General features: G+C 40.2%; 1 protein-coding gene and 1 long non-coding RNA gene across 6 annotated transcripts in view; one reads left to right on the top strand and one right to left on the bottom strand.

The window, feature by feature from the left end:
• The window catches only part of HTR1E (5-hydroxytryptamine receptor 1E), an 87,536-nt gene extending 78,932 nt beyond the window's left edge, over positions 1–8,604 (bottom strand). The window contains exon 1 of the mRNA XM_060616126.3: positions 8,126–8,604. The gene's annotated coding sequence lies outside the window, so the exon portion shown is untranslated. The remainder of the gene's footprint in view (positions 1–8,125) is intronic.
• LOC132667356 (uncharacterized) overlaps positions 1–19,756 on the top strand; it is a 260,339-nt gene that overhangs the window by 74,093 nt on the left and 166,490 nt on the right. The gene's annotated exons all lie outside the window — the stretch shown is intronic.

Below are 19,756 nucleotides of genomic sequence, written 5' to 3'. Positions count from 1 at the left end.
GCTGATTAGTAGCTTTGCAGATGGGGACCAGGAGCATGAGGTTTAACATGCTTTCCTGGTACTTCTCCTGCACACTATGGTTTGAGAGGCATCACTATAGAGTGTGCACTTTCCAGGTGCAGAGAAATTGCAAATGAAACTCCAGAGTCACGTACTGGGCTCAGTCTCGTGTCCTGTGTGTATAAAGAAAGGATGTGTGAGTGGATTCAGGGTGTAGAGATTCAGTGGTTGGAGAAAGTAGCAGGGAAAGGCATTCTCTGGTGTTTGAGGATATATCTGATCAGAAGCAATGGTGGTAATTAAAAGAGAAAAATTCTTGCCAACAGGGTTCAGGGCAGTGGAACTTGGCGTGGACCCATTTCTCTTTATTTTCTCCAAAGCCAGGACCACATTCTTCACCTCATTTTAGGTCAGGATTATTTGTACAACACCCCCATAAGAATAATAATGACAATAATTATAATAATAACATTTCTTCATGGCCTAAGTTGTACTAAGTTTTCTTTACTCCTTACAATCGGTCTATAAGGCAGGAGTTGTGATTCACATTTTAGAGATGGGACAATGAAGCACAGAGGAATCAAATAAATTACTTTAGGTGATAAGGACAAAGGGGAGAGAATCAGATTACAATCAACAGAAGCAAACTGGAGAATCAGAATAATAACACTATGGAAAATCAATACAATGAAGGTCAAAAAACTAGTGATGTTTTCTTAAAAGATTATGCTTTTGGGGCACCTGGGTGGCTCAGTTGGTTAAGCATCTGACTTTGGTTCAGGTCGTGATCTCACTGTTTGTGAGCTCGAGCCCTGCATTGGGCTCTGTGTTGACAGCTCAAAGCCTGGAGCCTGCTTTGGATTCTGTGTCTCCCTCTCTCTCTGCCCCTCTCCCACTCATGTACTGTCTTTCTCTCAAAAATAAATAAACATTAAAAAAATTTAAAAAGATTATGCTTTTGTAGACACAAAAATTATTTCTGAAAGAAAACCAAACTAGCACCAAGGAATGGAGCTGGGATGGATGTAGAAAACAGAGTGTAATTCTGTCCTTTCTGGGCCATAGAAATTGTGTGGAGTGGTTCTTGGTAGCAGTTCGCTAAATACAGTTGTGGTATAGCTGGGAGCAGCAGCCCCAGAATTGAAGGCAAAGGTAGAATGCAGCATGAGGTCAGAGGCAGCATCTCCAGCTCAGGAACTGCTGTGTCGGATGTGACTGCAGGGGTTTCCCTGGTAGAATTTGTTCTGAGAGGTTCTTCAAGCTGCCAAGTTTCAGTCAGCCCTTGTCAAAAGTGTACAGCATAAAATCTCTTTGTGGGGTACTACGTTACTTAATTGAACAGGCAGAGATATCAAGGAGAGGTTTTTCGTGAGCAGTTTTTCTGTTATATTTCAGCTGTCATGCAGGTCCAATCATAAAAGGAGCAGTTATGGCAAAGTGTATTTCAAGTTCAAGCATTAAACATACACACACACACACACACACACACACACACACAGTCCCCTTATGATGATTTAAAAATTCCTTCCCAAGACAGTTGGCAGTTCACCCTCTCTACCTTCTCACGAGAAGTTCTGCATCAAGGGACCACATATGTTTATAGGAATTCTTGCTTTCCATCCACGTTCAGCGATTCAAGTGATATATTTACGTGCTGAAATGGGAGGGAGGAGGGACTAAAGGTGAAATGGAAAAATATTTACAAGTTTGTAAACTGTTCAGTGGCTTACAAACCTGGGTATATGAAATAAGTAAATGCAAATCCCAATGCTGCCAGGAACCTGGAAAATCTAATGAAATAAGTATATGCAGATGTCAGAGCTGGAAGGCCTGCAAGGTTATCTAGCTTAATCCTCTGTAGTCGAAGTCCAAATAAAAAAATATCCTGAGAAGGACACAGAAGCATACTGCCCAGATCCCTCCTTCAAGAAAGAGCTTGTAGCCAGCTGCTGAGATTGGGTCTGGACAGCCTTCAGCCATCAGCCCCTTCGGGGATGTCCTTGGCCATTGAGAGCTGCCTCTCCCAAAATGGTGCTCTTTTCGGGGTAGCTCCCACTCAGTGCCTGATGGAGGAAGGGGTTGGAAAGCCGGACCCTTTTCACCTAGTTTGGGGCAACTATGATGGATCCTTTTAGCTCAGATTCCCCACAGGGTTGGCTGAGGCTGTTGTTCTGCAACTCAGTTTCTCCCTCAGTCCAATCCTGTTTCCTTCATTTCCTCCATTGTGGCTCTCAAGACAAGGGCATTCCCTAATCAACATACTGCACAATAAAACCCATCTTAGACTGTGTTTCTCTTAGACCACTGAGAACCCAACCTGTGACATGTCCCCAAACATGCTGCACTTCCCAGTGATGCAGAGTGCATACTTCACAGGTAGTCTTAACTATGAGTCAGATAGTGTTGGACAACTCTTCCATGAAGTGCCGGAATCAGCTTCTCTGCACATTTTGTTAACTACATCTGCCCTCCTGAATGAACCAGAGCAAGACTAGGCCATCTGCAGTCTATTTCATTTATTTCTACTCTCTTGCGAAGAATTCTATCTTGCAGTAAAACAAAGTTTTAGCTGATTCATTATCATCTCCTTCTCTTTTGGTAATTGTGAGACAAAATTGAAGGGAAAAGCAAATGATTCATAGGTCAACAGTTCAGGAAACATGAAGTAGTTCATGTTTCTTTTTATGTAACTAACTATTACCATTTGGGGTGTGAGGGGTGATTTTGCAGGAGGAAGGGGCTTGGTGGGAGCCAGGGGAGAAACAAAGTGCTTTGTGGCAGAAGCACAGATTTGGAGTCATCTTGGGCAATTCTTTTAATCTTCTGAGATCCAACAAATATGTTTTTGTTCATTCTCCTGTGTTCTCAGTCTTGGTGAAAGGAAACGTTATTCATCAAGTTTAGGAAGCTGAGAGTTGTCCTGCATTCCATACTTTCCTTCACTCTCTATGTCTATTTATTATTTGTACATTATCATTTCCTTCTTCCACTGTAGCCCTAATTAATTGTGTTCTTGTTTCCCTCTCTCCTTGTCTACTGCTACTACCTTGGCTTGGGCTCTCAGGGCAACTGCCTCCTCCACACTTATTCTCTTTCACTCTGTAGTGCAGCGAGAATGGCTTCTCTATAATACCAAACTAATTATTTTGGCCAACAGCTTAAAATACCATAATGAAGCATTATCATAGCAAAAACCTGGAAACAACCCAAACGCCCATCAATGGTAGACTGGATAATTAAATCGTGGCACATTCATACAACACAATGGTATATAACAACAGCAACAAGTGAACAAATTACTAGTATAACCATCCGCATGAATGAATCTCATGAATATAACACTGAACCAAATCATAAAAGATACCATTCTATACACTTTACACAGATAGAAAGCTCAGAATAATCTATGATGTTGGAATGCAGGGAGTTGCATTTAGGGAGGTTGACGTGATGTCTGGGTGGGGTTGGGAAGGTTACTTGTGTGGTGATGTGCCATTTCTTATCTTGGTGGTGGTTAGTAACATGGGTATGTTCACTTTGAGAAAAGTTGCTGAGCTTAACAACTAGGATTTGTATACATCTCTGTATGAATATTATTATTAATAAATACTTTTAAAAATCCTATAATAATTCCCCCAGGCCTATAGGGTAAAGTCCAAATTCATAGGATTCCCTCAATTACCAGCATACTTCTCAGACCTTCTCTCTAGGTATTCTCCTTGTGTATGTTCACTTTGCTCTGTCTGGATTTTTTGAAGCTCCCTGAAAAGGACAGCAGGTCAGGTGGTTGGATGGCAAATACGGATTTTTAATGAAAGAATGTGAAGCTGATAATTGTGGGGCTGATAACACTTACCCTACAGTGCTTTTCTGAGGATTAAATAAAAGAATGTATGTGCAGTTCTTGGTACAGTTCCTGAAGCATAGCAGACGCAGACGTTCATCATATTGGTTCCTTCCTCCTCCCTACTCCCACCAGTGCAGATGAATGGACCTATGATACCTCTGAACATTATTAGGGTATTGTAGCTGAAGTCATTTTTTGAGAGGTATTTCCTATAACTCTCATTATCCATTTGGTGAAGTTTACTCCCCAAAGACACTCTGGCTTGTCTTCAAGTCCCAAGATTACAAATCTTGACACAAATGTGACTTCCTTGGGCAAGCTGTCCCAACAAAACTCATACTTTAACGTTTAAGTCAGATTCCTCCAAAATCCCTTGGAAATATCACCACATGCCCATTATCTGATAAAGGGATAAAGAACAGCTGCAGCTAAGGAAAGACATTTCCTGGAGTCTGGTTTTACTTTATTTGGTTGCTTTAGGTAGACGGGGTCATTAGAAGGATCTAAGAATTTTAGAATTGCATGCTGCTGCTTCTATTGGTTGCTGTTTTTCAAAATATTATATTCTTGCTATAAAAATGCTTTCCTTCTCATGCCAGATTTCATAAAGACTTTCCATCTGGTCTGTACCGATAACTAGAATCTTGAGATGCTCATTCCTCTTACAACTTGTAGTTTTAAATGATCCAGATGTAGAAGAATTGGGTTTTACAGCTTTTTCTAAAGGATTTTGCCTTCCTAATCCTACAGCTGTATGTGTTGAGGACTGACCAACAGGAGAGAGTGCTAACAATGAACCTATTACAAGTTTTCCACTGGCTATGTTATTTTTCATTTGGCATGTCTTAGGAGAATAAAATCATGAAATGAAAGCATTGAAATCTATTAGGATAAGGACCATAGTGAATCAGCTAATCCACAGTGGGCAAGACAAAAAAGAGAAAGAAAAAGAAAGAGAGAACACTAAAAATGAAAAACAAGATTAGAATCAAACTGTATTAGAAATAGAATTCTCAAGGATTTTACCAATTTGTTGTGATTTAGGAACAACAAATTGGTTAATTGATCTTTATAAATTCTGGTTCTTAGTTTTTTAATCCAAAAAATTTGAAAAGGGACACCAAATTATGAAAAGTAGATAGAATATTGATGAAAGTCCTTTTATTCCCAGGAGGATGGACTTTGGTAAATTCACTCACCTGGGCCCTAAGCTTTAGGGGCCACAATACTGGTTCTACAAAACGACTCAGGGAGGAGGAAACAAGGGAGTAGTCAGCCACTCTAAAGAGTTGCTGCCCCATTGCCCCCTTTCTCTCCCTTGTTCACCCATTTCTTCTCCCTTTTCTCCTTCCTTGTCCATCCATCTGCCCCCTCCTTGCCCATAGAGCATATTCAGTGTTTTCATGAAGTTAATGTTCATATAATTTCATACATATAAAAATGTGGGAGGTGGAGGGGAAAGGAGTATATAGCATGAGATGCCCAGATTCACCTCTACCCTGAAATGGCCTTGATAACATATGGTATGAATAATAAATCCCTATTTTGTGGAAATTCACTTCTTGAGCAGCCTCAAGCTTATTTTCTCATGTAAATAAGCCTACAGAAATGGAGGAAAAGCCTCCCCATATTAAAATATTAGCTTCAGATCTTTTACTTTTAAAGGCTAGCATAGAAATAAAATTCCAAGAAGGACCACAGGCATGAAAAAATGACATGTGTATAAAGGTGAGGTGTAGGGAATCAGATGCTTGAGCAATGAGAAGATAACCCATCAGGTCAGGGCCTAAGGTTTTCTGTAAAGGGATCTGCTTTCAATCTGAAGCCTTGGAATCTTTGTGGTGGTGATGGTGTAATATGTTGATAGAGAGGAGCTTCAGCCAGTTGGGGATGAGATGCTGTTGGTGATAACCTCACTTTGCTCTCCAGTAATAACCTCATCAAACAGGAACGGGAACATATTGCAGCATCACCTGAGCTTGTGGTGTGTCCTAGATTTTGTTTCTTCCTAAATACTGTCTCTGAGAAATCCTGACTTGGTTATTTATCTCAAAAGAAAAGGAAGTTTGTTTACGTTATTAATGCTGGCCAGGCATCAATAAGAAGAAATGGGGAGGAAATGTTTTGAATAGATACCAAAATGGCGAACAAAGGTGACATCAGGGTGAGTATCAAGGTACGCTGTGGTTTATGTGTCCTCACGTGCCCAAGGGAAAGGTGTGTCCAGGAAGATACCCAGGAACACCTGGCCTAGAAATATGCCCCAAGTCAAGTTACCATGGGCAGGAGAAGAGAAAATGAAAACTTGAGTTTACTGTTTGTGATGTTGATTCCTGTAGAATTTTAAATTTGCCAGCTTGTAGATATAAATAGTCAATTTGAATACTTTTTAATATAAAAGTAATCTGTGAAGTCTTCATTCCTGGAAATCTTTATAAGAGGAAGAATTACCACTTAAAGGAATATTTAGGCATGCATTTACCAAGACTCTGAGAACCACAGTTTTGGCTACATTATTTTTTGAGCTCCTTTCCAGTTCCATCATTACAAGTCTCAATTTATACAGAGATCTGTAGAAATCCCTGGGTTTCAAAAGCCCATATCAGATGATGATGACATAATAGTTAAGTTCTATCAACAATGATGAGTCAGGATTTGAATGAGTTTCTCTGTATAGATCTCTAGTGATGAAATATCTGGGCAGAAGTATTTCTCCCACTTCAAGGCAGCAAAATAGTTGTGGAGGTGCTGTGCAATTTCAGAAATAAGCAACACACTTTGCTTTAAACATGGTACAGAAATTGAACTGAGTCCCACTTGGGAGGCTAGCTTCATTTTCACAGTTCTGTGGTCTAAGGGCTAAAGTTCTGAAGGGAGGAGAAAGGCAGGCAGGCATATTTTCTGCACTTGCTAAATGGGCCTCAAACGCCTCCACTCATTTATTTGTTGAAGACAGGGTCATCTCATTTAATTCAGTAGGAATACAAGTGCACCAGAAGTACAGAAAGGCTGGCTCATAATTTCCTTTCTGTATTTCAAATCTGTATTTTGAAAGTATTGCAAATATGCTCCCTATGAAAGAAGCTGCATGGAGAGCCAGATCCAGGCCCCTGCTTCCTGCTCCATAAACAGGGTTAAGTCAGGGAAGCCCTAGATTCATAAGTCCACCCTGGGTGTCTAAGGTCATGCACATTATGTCCAAATGTGTAACCATGGAAAATGTATTAGTAATGTCAAGTTCAGAACAGGAGCATAAACTGCTGGAGCTTGGGGTAAAAGAAGAGTGGTAGGAGAACCCTGACATATTTTGGAAAAACACCCCTCCCCCAACTTACTTGACCATCTATTATCCCCTCCTGGACTCAGATTTGGTGCAGGAGGCAGGGAAGGACAGTGAGGAAGGTTAGAAAGCATCATCCTGGGATGCTGACACCCTCTGCCTCACCCTTGTAACTCAAGGACAAGCAGGGTGGAGTTGAATACAAGGTCCTATACAAAACTGGATACAGGTTAAAAAAAAAAGGCGCAAAAAAGCAAAAGTATGTATGTATTAACAAGGCAAAATCATGTATCATCCTGTGATAGGAGCAGGAATCACTTCCATTTAGCCTGGATTCCCTTTCCTTTTCATTACGCAGGAGGCCAGTCTCTCACCTTGCAGTATTGGGTTTGGAAATAGCCAAAGACTAAACTTCACGTCTTAACTTGCACTTTCAAGGTTTATTTTGTAATTTAAGAACATGAGTCAAACCCATCATCTCCCCATCTGGGTATTTTCTTTATCAGGCTAAGCACATCATTATTTTCTGAGGGCTGGAGCAACCGTACGATCCTTTCCAATCAAAGGTTTTTCAATCAGCGTTGGCTTTGAAATCACCTCGTCCTCCAGCGGTCCTCGCCGCACACCCATCTCCGCGTGATTTCCACTCAAGTTTTTTCCTCCTAGCACCCCTCCCACATTCATTTCATCTTTAAGCCGCCTCAAATCTTTTGGCAAGGGCAGCAGGATAAAATTCTTCAACCACAATTATACACAATGTCGACACGCAGCTTCACACGTTTGGGGATTGTCTAACCTAGAAATGCGTTCCTTACTAAGCGGTCCAGGGGGCAGACACAGTGCCCACGCGACCCCTGTAGTCTCCCTCCCCTTGTCCCAATCCGGCTGCCTTCGCGCCTCAGAGGGGCAAAAATCCCTCAACCAGAGCTTGAGCCCCTGGCCTGGGGAGGGGGTGAGCAGGGAGGCCGAGGTCGTCCCCGGAAGCGTGCGCCCCTCACCTTGTGGACGGTGCGTGCAGCCGCGTCGTACTGGGCGACCTGGGGCGTCCCGCTGGCTCCCCAAGTCTCACTCCGAACGCGCTCCGTTCTCTCCCGAGCTTTATGAAAGCACAGCTTCTCTCAACACCCAGCTCTGGAGCACGCTGAGTCCAGGGGCGTTGGGCCCTCGAGCGTCCTTTGCCAGCGCCCGTGCCCCCTGCCTGCGGCCAGAAGGAGCTGGGAGCGCGATGCGCTGGGCTGCCCCGTGGCGCTGCAGGCGGCAGGCGCTGCGCTTTGCGAAGTCTGGGTGCCCCGACTGGAAGAGGAGGCGTGAGCGAGAGCTGGCAGGAGGAGGTGGAGGAGAAGGAGGAGCAGGAGCAGGAACAGGAACAGGAGCAGGGAGCAGTTTACTAAATCACCAGGCAGGTTTGCAGGCGCGCAGGACACCACTGAACAGCGAAGGGGGTGGGTGGGATGAAAAGGTGAGCCGGGGTGTGATGAGGGCGGTGGCGGTGGAGGAGAACTTGGAGGTCGGAGCTCTGAGGTGCTTCAGATCTTGCTTAGCCTGTAAAAGAGAAATTCTGAAGCTGATGGCGCCCTCAGGGCTCCCGGTTGCAAACACTAGAGGGCAGCGCTGTCCACGCTATAAACCTGGCCTACAGGGTTGGCGGTGTGGACCATGGTCTCACCTCCTGAGCCCTTTGTTGGTGGAGGCCCAGGCAGAGAAGGGTCCAGGTGGTGCAAGGAAAGGCAGACCCTATACCCTTATTCTGTGGCCAGCTTGGGTTGGGGAGAGAGGGAATACAGTAGCTGACAGGTTTGGACTTTGCCTGTGTGTGGCTCCTCCAGGCAAATCCTCTGGAAGTGAATTACTCCTTTTTCCCCAGGGGGAAAATTACAGTCAACATCCACAGGGTGCTTTAAGGAGAGGGGTGGGAAGAGGAGGGTGAGGAAGAAGTAGGGGAGCATTGGGGGTGGGGAAAAGTGGAAAGGAGAAGAGAGGTGGGGAAAACAGAGGAGAAAAAGAGAAAAGGAGGTGTTGGAGTTGATATTTCAGGCTGCAAAGGTCTCTGTGCTCTTCCCAGTGTTCCAGGGATATTCACCTGCTGCCAGGCCAGAGGAGTTAACTTGGGAGGGACTTTATAGAATTCTGGCACTGCTGAAGGAAGCATACTGAGGGCTTTGGTTACTACTTCCCCAGAGGGAACTTAAGTGGTTCTGAAAACTTGAAGCTGTATATACATTGATTCCCTGATATTTTGGGAGAAAAAAAAAATCAGATTATTTGAACTACAACCCTGGCAGATGGGAGAGGAGAGATTGGGAGTTATAAAATTGGAATAGCAAATCTTTTTTTTTTAAAGATGTTTTTATTTCGTTTATTTATTCCAATTTTTAATTTAAATTCTAGTTAGTTAACATATAGTGTAATACTGGTTTGAGGAGTAGAATTTGGTGATTCATCACTTACATATCAAAACGAGTGTCCTCCTTAATACCCATCCTCCATCTAGCCCATCCCCCACCCACCTCCCTCCATCAACCCTGTTTGTTTTCTATTGTTAAGAGTCTCTTATGGTTTGCTTCCTTCTTTTTTTTCTTTTATCATATGTTCATATGATTTGTTTCCTAAATTCCACATATGAGTGAAAATAATATGGTATTTGTCTTTCTCTGTCTTATTTTGCTTAGCATATACACTCCAGCTCCATCCATGTCAATGCAAATAGCAAGATTTCATTCTTTTTGATGCCTGAGTAATATTCCATTATATATGTTATATATATATCCAGTTATATATATTATATATATTACATCTTCTAATTCATCAGTCAACAGACACTTGGGGTCTTTCTATAGTTTGGCTATTGTTGATAATGCTGTGGAATGGCAAGTTTTATGCAGACTATATGATCTATAGTCATCCTGATAGAAGTTGAAAGGACTTTGGAACCTCTGTAGACAACTATGTAGTTCCCCAAAATACCTGCCTCACACTTGCCTTTCTAGTGTGTGGCTTTATGGCTGAATTAAGGCTTTATTTGATTTGATTTAATTTTTGGTAGCTTGGCTTTTCTAAAACAAATGAAATCCTTCTTTTTCAATTCAGAAAGCAAGCATGCATTCCTTTCTTCCTGCCTTCTGTAGTGCCTCTCAGGATCAGCAGGGGCTGAGTGATGGTGTGAAGGGGAATTTTACTAAACAAGAGAAAGGCAGGTTGGTAAACTATAGTCTTGAACTGTGATTAGCTTCTGTTAATCCTATTACACTAAAAGAAAAGGCTTAAGTGGACTAAAGCCAAACAGGAACATGGGATGGGAGGATGTTTTCCTACCAAAGAAAGATAGTGCTTCCAAGTCATCAGTTTGAAATGTGTTAGGTGATAGAACTGTTATGTAAAAACAAGCAGAACAAAAATGTTTCTTTATTTTACTTTATTTTATTTTATTTTATTTTTTTACTTTCTAGAATTTATTTATTTTTTATAATTTACATCCAAGTTAGCACACGGTGCAAAAATGATTTCAGGAGTAGATTCCTTAAGCCCCTTACCCATTTAGCCCATCCCTTCTCCCACAACCCTTCCAGCAACACTCTGTTTGTTCTTTATATTTAAGAGTCTCTTACATTTTGTCATCCTGCCTGTTTTTATATTATTTTTTGCTTCCCATCCCTTATGTTCATCTGTTTTGTATCTAAAAGTCCTCATATGAGTGAAGTCATATGATATTTGTCTTTCTCTGACTGACTAATTTCACTTAGCATAATACCCTCTACTTAGTTGCAAATGGCAAGATTTCATTCTTTTTTTATTGCAGAGTAATAGTCCATTGTGTATACACACACACACACACACACACACGTGTGTGTGTGTGTGTGTGTGTGTATAGTCCATTGTGTATATACACGCACACACATGTGTGTGTGTGCGTGTGTGTGTGTGTATACACTTTGGCTATTGTGGTAGTGCTGCTATAAACATTGGGGTGCATGTACCCCTTCAAATCAGCATACCTGTATCCCTTGGATAAAACCTAGTAGTGCAATTGCTGGGTTGTAGGATAGCTCTGTTATTAATTTTTTGAGGAATCTCAAAAATGTTTTTGAGTGGCTGTTTTCCAGAGTGGCTGCACCTGTTTGCATTCCCACCAACAGTGCAAAAGAGATCCTCTTTCTCTGCATCCTCACCAACGTCTCTTGTTGTCGGAGTCATTAATGTTAGCCACTCTGACAGGTGTGAGGTGGTATCTCATTGTGGTTTTGAGTTGTATTTCCCTGATGATGAGTGATGTTGAGCATTTTTTCATGTGTTGGTTGGCCATCTGGATGTCTTCCTTTGAAATGTCTATTTATGTCTTTTGTCCATTTCTTTACTGGATTATTTGTTTTTTGGGTGTTGAGTTTGATAAGTTCTTTATAGATTTTGGATACTAACCCTTTATCTGATATGTCATTTGTAAATATCTTCTCCCATTCCATTGGTTGCCTTTTAGTTTTGCTGATTGTTTCCTTTGCTGTGCAGAAGCTTTTTATTTTGATGAGGTCCCACTAGTTCATTTTTGCTTTGGTTTCCCTTGCCTCCAGAGATGTGTTGAGTAAGAAGTTGCTGTGGCCGAGGTCAAAGAGGTTTTTGCTTGTTTTCTCCTCTAGAATTTTGATGCCTTCCTGTTTTATATTTAGGTCTTTCATCAATTTTGGGTTTATTTTTGTGTATGATGTAAGAAAGTGGTCTAGGTTCATTCTTCTCTATGTCGCTGTCCAGTTTTCCCAGCACCACTTGCTGAAGAGACTGTCTTTATTCCATTAGATATTATTTCCTGCTTTGTCAAAGATCAGTTGGCCATATGTTTGTGCGTCCATTTCTGGGTTCTGTGTTCTTTTTCATTGATCTGAGTGTCTGTTCTTGTGCCAGTATCATACTGTCTTGATGATTACAGCTTTGTAGTATAGCTTGAAGTCTGGGATTATGATGCCTCCTGCTTTGGTTTTCTTTTTCAAGATCACTTTGGCTATTCAGGGTCTTTTCTGGTTCCATACAAATTTTAGAATTGTTTGTTCTAGCTCTGTGAAGAATGCTGGGGATATTTTGATAGGGATTACACTGTTTATGTAGATTACTTTGGGTAGTATTGACATTTTAACAATATTTTTTCTTCCTATCCAGGAGCATGGAATCTTTTTCCATTTTTTTGTGTCTTCTTCAATTTCTTTCATAAGCTTTCTATAGGTTTCAGTGTATAGATGTTTCACCTCTTAGGTTAGATTTATTCCTAGCTATTTTATGGTTTTTGGTGCAATTGTAAATGGGATCGATTCCTTGATTTCTCTTTCTGTTGCTTCATTATTGGTGTATAGGAGTGCAACCAATTTCTGTGCGTTGATTTTATATCCTGCGACTTTTCTGAATTCATGGATCAGTTCTAGCAGTTTTTTGGTGGAATCTTTTAGGTTTTCCATATACAGTATTGTGTCATCTGTGAAGACTGAAAATTTGACCTCCTCTTGGCCGATTTGGATGCCTTTCATTTCTTTGTGTTGTGTCATTGCTGAGGCTAAGACTTCCAATATAGTGGTGAGAGTGGACATCCCTGTCTTGTTCCTGACCTTGGGGGAAAGCCCTCAGTTTTTCCCCATTGAGGATGATATTAGCGGTGGGTCTTACATATATGGCTTTTATGATCTTGAGGTATGATCCTTCTATCCCCACTTTCTTGAGGGTTTTTTATCAAGAAAGGATGCTGTATTTTGTCAAATGCTTTCTCTGCATCTGTTGAGAGGATAATGTGGTTCTTGTCCTTTCTTTTATTGATGTGACGAGTCACATTGATTGTTCTTTGTATATTGAACCAGCTCTGCATCCAAGGTATAAACCCACGTGGTTGTGGTGAATAATTTTTTTAATGTATTGTTGGATCCGGTTAGCTACTATCTTGTTGAGAATTTGGCATCCATGTTCATCAGGGAAATTGGTCTATAGTTCTCCTTTTTAGTGGGATCTTTGTCTGGTTTTGGAATCAAGGTAATGCTGGCTTCATAGAAAGAGTTTGGAAGTTTTCCTTCATTTCTATTTTTTGGAACAGCTTCAAGAGAATAGGTGTTAACTCTTCCTTAAATGTTTGGTAGAGTTCCCCTGCAAAGCCATCTGGCCCTGAACTCTTGTTTTTTGGCAGATTTTTGATTACTAATTCGATTTCTTTACTGGTTATGGGTCTGTTCAAATTTTCTATTTCTTCCTGTTTCAGTTTTGGTAGTTTATATATGTTTCTAGGAATTTGTCCATTTCTTCCAGATTGCCCATTTTATTGGCATATAATTGCTCACAGTATTCTCTTATTACTATTTTTATTTCTGTTGTGTTGGTTGTGATCTCTCCTCTTTCATTATTGATTTTATTTATTTGGGTCCTTTCCTTTTTCTTTTTGATCAAACTGGCTAGTAGTTTATCAGTTTTGTTAATTCTTTCAAAGAACCAGCTTCTGGTTTCATTGATCTGTTCTACTGTTTTTTTGGTTTCAGTAGCATTGATTTCTGCTCTAATCTTTATTATTTCCAGTCTTTTGCTGGTTTTGGGTTTTATATGCTGTTCTTTTTCCATCTCTTTAAGGTGTAAGGTTAGGTTGTGTATCTGAGACCTTTCTTCCTTCTTTAGGAAAGCCTGAATTGCTATATACTTCCCTCTTATGACCACCTTTGCTGTGGTCCAGAGGTTTGGGGCTGTGGTGTTATCATTTTCCTTGGCTTCACTGTACTTTTCAATTTCCTTTTTAACTTCTTTGTTAACCATTCATTCTTTAGTAGGATGTTCTTTAGTCTCCAAGTTTTGTTATCTTTCCACATTTTTTCTTATGGTTCATTTCAAAGTTCATAGCGTTGTGGTCTGAAAATATGCACGGTATGATCTTGATCTTTTTGTACTTGCTGAGGGCTGATTTGTGTCCCAGTGTGTGGTCTATTCTGGAGTACATTCCATGTGCACTGGAGAAGAATGTGTATTCCTCTGCTTTAGAATGAAATGTTCTGAATATATCTGTTAAGTCCATGTGGTCCAGTGTGTCATTCAAACCCATTGTTTCCTTGTTGACTTTCTGTTTAGATGATTTATCCTTTGCTATAGGTGGGGTGTTCAAGTACCCTACTATTATGGTATTATTATCAATGAGTTTCATCATGTTTGTGATTAATTGATTTATATATTTGGATGCTTGCACATTTGGAGTATAAATGTTTACAATTGTTAGTCTTTGTGAATAGACCCCTTAATTATGATTAATGCCCTTCTTCATCTCTTGTTACAGTCTTTATTTTAAAGTCTAGGTTGTCTGATATAAATATGGCTACTCTGGCTTTCTTTTAGTGATCATTAGCATGATAGATGGTTCTCCATCCCATTGCTTTTAATCTGAAGGTGTCTTTAGGTCTAAAGTGGGTCTTTTGTAAACAGCATATAGATGGATCTTGTTTTCTTGTCCATTCTGTTACCCTGTGTCTTTTGATTGAATCATTTAGTACTTTGACATTTAGAGTGAGTACTGAAAGATAGGAATTTATGCTATTATGTTGCCTATAGAGTTGGAGTTTCTGGTAGTGTTCTCTGGTCCTTTCTAGTCTTTGTTGCTTTTGGTCTTTTTTTTTTCCCCTTTTCTCCCCTCAGAAAGTCCCCCTTAAAATTTCTTGCAGGGCTGGTTTAGTGGTCAGTAACTCCTTTAATTTTTGTTTGTCTGGGAAACTTTTTATGTCTGCTTCTATTTTGAATGACAGCCTTGCTGGATAAAGAATTTTTGGCTACATATTTTTCTGATTCAGCACATGGAATATGTCCTGCCATTCCTTTTTGATTTGCCAAGTTTCCGTGGATGGGTCTGCTGAAAACCTGATCTGTATTCCCTTATAGGTTAAGGACTTTTTTTCCCTTGCTGCTTTCATGATTCTTTCCTTGCCTGAGTATTTTGTGAATTTGACTATGATATGCCTTGTTGATGGGTGGTTTTGTTGAATCTAATGGGAGTTCTCTGTGCTTCTTGGATTTTTGTGTCTGTGTCTTTCCCTGGTTTAGGACAGTTTTCCACTATAATTTGCTCATGTAAACCTTCTACTCCTTTTTCTCTTTCTTCCTCTTCTGGGTCCCCTATGATTCTGATGTTGTTACTTTTTTTTTTTTCAATATATGAAGTTTATTGTCACATTGGTTTCCATACAACACCCAGTGCTCATCCCAAAAGGTGCCCTCCTCAATACCCATCACCCACCCTCCCCTCCCTCCCATCCCCCATCAACCCTCAGTTTGTTCTCAGTTTTTAACAGTCTCTTATGCTTTGGTTCTCTCCCACTCTAACCTCTTTTTTTTTTTTTTTTCCTTCCCCTCCCCCATGGGTTTCTGTTAAGTTTCTCAGGATCCACATAAGAGTGAAACCATATGGTATCTGTCTTTCTCTGTATGGCTTATTTCACTTAGCATCACACTCTCCAATTCCATCCATGTTGCTACAAAGGGCCATATTTCATTCTTTCTCATTGCCACGTAGTACTCCACTGTGTATATAAACCACAATTTCTTTGTCCATTCATCAGTTGATGGACATTTAGGCTCTTTCCATAATTTGGCTATTGTTGAGAGTGCTGCTATAAACATCGGGGTACAAGTGCCCCTATGCATCAGTACTCCTGTATCCCTTGGATAAATTCCTAGCAGTGCTATTGCTGGGTGATAGGGTAGGTCTATTTTTAATTTTTTGAGGAACCTTCACACTGTTTTCCAGAGTGGCTGCACCAATTTGCATTGCCACCAACAGTTGGGAATTCCCATTTCTCCACATCCTCTCCAGCATCTATAGTCTCCTGATTTGTTCATTTTGGCCACTCTAACTGGCGTGAGGTGGTATCTGAGTGTGGTTTTGATTTGTATTTCCCTGACGAGGAGCGACGTTGAGCATCTTTTCATGTGCCTGTTGGCCATGCGGATGTCTTCTTTAGAGAAGTGTCTATTCATGTTTTCTGCCCATTTCTTCACTGGGTTATTTGTTTTTCGGGTGTGGAGTTTGGTGAGCTCTTTATAGATTTTGGATACTAGCCCTTTGTCCGATATGTCATTTGCAAATATCTTTTCCCTTTCCGTTGGTTGCCTTTTAGTTTTGTTGGTTGTTTCCTTTGCTGTGCAGAAGCTTTTTATCTTCATAAGGTCCCAGTAGTTCATTTTTGCTTTTAATTCCCTTGCCTTTGGGGATGTGTCAAGTAAGAAATTGCTACGGCTGAGGTCAGAGAGGTCTTTTCCTGCTTTCTCGTCTAGGGTTTTGATGGTTTCCTGTCTCACATTCAGGTCCTTTATCCATTTTGAGTTTATTTTTGTGAATGGTGTAAGAAAGTGGTCTAGTTTCAATCTTCTGCATGTTGCTGTCCAGTTGTCCCAGCACCATTTGTTAAAGAGAGAGTCTTTTTTCCATTGGATATTCATTCCTGCTTTGTCAAAGATTAGTTGGCCATACGTTTGTGGGTCTAGTTCTGGGGTTTCTATTCTATTCCATTGGTCTATGTGTCTGTTTTTGTGCCGATACCATGCTGTCTTGATGATGACAGCTTTGTAGTAGAGGCTAAAGTCTGGGATTGTGATGCCTCCAGCTTTGGTCTTCTTCTTCAAAATTACTTTGGCTATTCGGGGCCTTTTGTGGTTCCATATGAATTTTAGGATTGCTTGTTCTAGTTTTGAAAAGAATGCTGGTGCAATTTTGATTGGGATTGCATTGAATGTGTAGATAGCTTTGGGTAGTATTGACATTTTGACAATATTTATTCTACCAATCCATGAGTATGGAATGTTTTTCCATTTCTTTATATCTTCTTCAATTTCCTTCATAAGCTTTCTATAGTTTTCAGCATACAGATCTTTTACATCTTTGGTTAGATTTAATCCTAGGTATTTTATGCTTCTTGGTGCAATTTTGAATGGGATCAGTTTCTTTATTTGTCTTTGTGTTGCTTCATTATTAGTGTATAAGAATGCAACTGATTTCTGTACATTGATTTTGTATCCTGCAACTTTGCTAACTTCATGTATCAGTTCTAGCAGACTTCTGGTGGAGTCTATTGGATTTTCCATGTATGATATCATGTCATCTGCAAAAAGTGAAAGCTTAACTTCATCTTTGCCAATTTTGATGCCTTTGATTTCCTTTTGTTGTCTGATTGCTGATGCTAGCACTTCCAACACTATGTTAAACAACAGCGGTGAGAGTGGACATCCCTGTCGTGTTCCTGATCTCAGGGAAAAAGCTCTCAGTTTTTCCCCATTGAGGATGATGTTAGCTGTGGGCTTTTCCTAAATGGCTTTTATGATGTTTAAGTATGTTCCTTCTATCCCAACTTTCTCGAGGGTTTTTATTAAGAAAGGTTGCTGAATTTTGTCAAAGGCCTTCTCTGCATTGATTGACAGGATCATATGGTTCTTATCTTTTCTTTTAGTAATGTGATGTGTCACATTGATTGATTTGCAAATGTTGAACCAGCCCTGCAGCACAGGAATGAATTCCACTTGATCATGGTAATAATTCTTTTTATATGCTATTGGATTTGATTTGCTAGTATCTTATTGAGAATTTTTGCATCCATATTCATCAGGGATATTGGCCTGTAGTTCTCTTTTTTTACTGGGTCTCTGTCTGGTTTAGGAATCAAAGTAATACTGGCTTCATAGAATGATTCTGGAAGTTTTCCTTCCCTTTCTATTTTTTGGAATAGCTTGAGAAGGATAGGTATTATCTCTGCTTTAAACGTCTGGTAGAACTCCCCTGGGAAGCCATCTGGTCCTGGACTCTTATTTGTTGGGAGATTTTTGATGACTGATTCAGTTTCTTTGCTGGTAATAGATCTGTTCAAGCTTTCTATTTCCTCCTGATTGAGTTTTGGAAGTGTGTGGGTGTTTAGGAATTTGTCCATTTCTTCCAGGTTGTCCAGTTTGTTGGCATATAATTTTTCATAGTATTCCCTGATAATTGTTTGTATCTCTGAGGGATTGGTTGTAATAATTCCATTTTCATTCAAGATTTTATCTATTTGGGTCACCTGCCTTTTCTTTTTGAGAAGCCTGGCTAGAGGTTTGTCAATTTTGTTTATTTTTTCAAAAAACCAACTCTTGGTTTCGTTGATCTGCTCTACAGTTTGTTTAGATTCTATATTGCTTATTTCTGCTCTGATCTTTATTATTTCTCTTCTTCTGCTGGGTTTGTGGTGTCTTTGCTGTTCTGATTCTATTTCCTTTAGGTGTGCTGTTAGATTTTGTATTTGGGATTTTTCTTGTTTCTTGAGATAGGCCTGGATTGCAATGTATTTTCCTTTTAGGACTGCCTTCGCTGCATCCCAAAGCATTTGGATTGTTGTATTTTCATTTTCATTTGTTTCCATATATTTTTAAATTTCTTCTTTAATTGCCTGGTTGACCCATTCATTCTTTAGTAGGGTGTTCTTTAACCTCCATGCTTTTGGCGGTTTTCCAGACTTTTTCCTGTGGTTGATTTCAAGCTTCATAGCATTGTGGTCTGAAAGTATGCATGGTATGATTTCAATTCTTGTATACTTATGAAGGGCTGTTTTGTGACCCAGTATGTGATCTGTCTTCGAGAAAGTTCCATGTGCACTCAAGAAGAAAGTATATTCTGTTGCTTTGGGATGCAGAGTTCTAAATATATCTGTCAAGTCCATCTGATCCAATGTATCATTCAGGTCCCTTGTTTCTTTATTGACCGTGTGTCTAGATAATCTATCCATTTCTGTAAGTGGAGTGTTAAAGTCCCCTGCAATTACCACATTCTTATCAATAAGGTTGCTTATGTTTATGAGTAATTGTTTTATATATTTGGGGGCTCCTGTATTCGGTGCATAGACATTTATAATTGTTAGCTCTTCCTGATGGATAGACCCTGTGATTATTATATAATGCCCTTCTTCATCTCTTGTTACAGCCTTTAATTTAAAGCCTAGTTTGTCTGATATAAGTATGGCTACTCCAGCTTTCTTTTGACTTCCAGTGGCATGATATATAGTTCTCCACCCCCTCACTCTCAATCTGAAGGTGTCCTCAGGTCTAAAATGAGTCTCTTGTAGACAGCAAATAGATGGGTCTTGTGTTTTTATCCATTCTGATACCCTATGTCTTTTGGTTGGCGCATTTAGTCCTTTTACATTCAGTGTTATTATAGAAAGATATGGGTTTAGAGTCATTGTGATGTCCGTAGGTTTCATGCTTGTAGCAATGTCTCTGGTACTTTGTCTCACAGGATCCCCCTTAGGATCTCTTGTAGGGCTGGTTTAGTGGTGACGAATTCCTTCAGTTTTTGTTTGTTTGGGAAGACCTTTATCTCTCCTTCTATTCTAAATGACAGACTTGCTGGATAAAGGATTCTTGGCTGCAAATTTTTTCTGTTCATCACATTGAAGATCTCCTGCCATTCCTTTCTGGCCTGCCAAGTTTCAGTAGAGAGATCGGTCAGGAGTCTTATAGTCTCCCTTTATATGTTAGAGCATGTTTATCTCTAGCTGCTTTCAGAATTTTTTCTTGATCCTTGTATTTTGCCAGTTTCACTATGATATGTCATGCAGAAGATTGAGTCAAGTTATGTGTGATGGGAGTTCTCTGTGCCTCTTGGATTTCAATGCCTTTTTCCT

The sequence above is a fragment of the Panthera onca genome, chromosome B2 (assembly GCF_046562875.1).
Source record: "Panthera onca isolate mPanOnc1 chromosome B2, mPanOnc1 haplotype 2, whole genome shotgun sequence".
NCBI classification, from domain to species: Eukaryota; Metazoa; Chordata; class Mammalia; order Carnivora; family Felidae; genus Panthera; species Panthera onca.
This window is presented reverse-complemented; position numbering and strand designations above follow the sequence as displayed.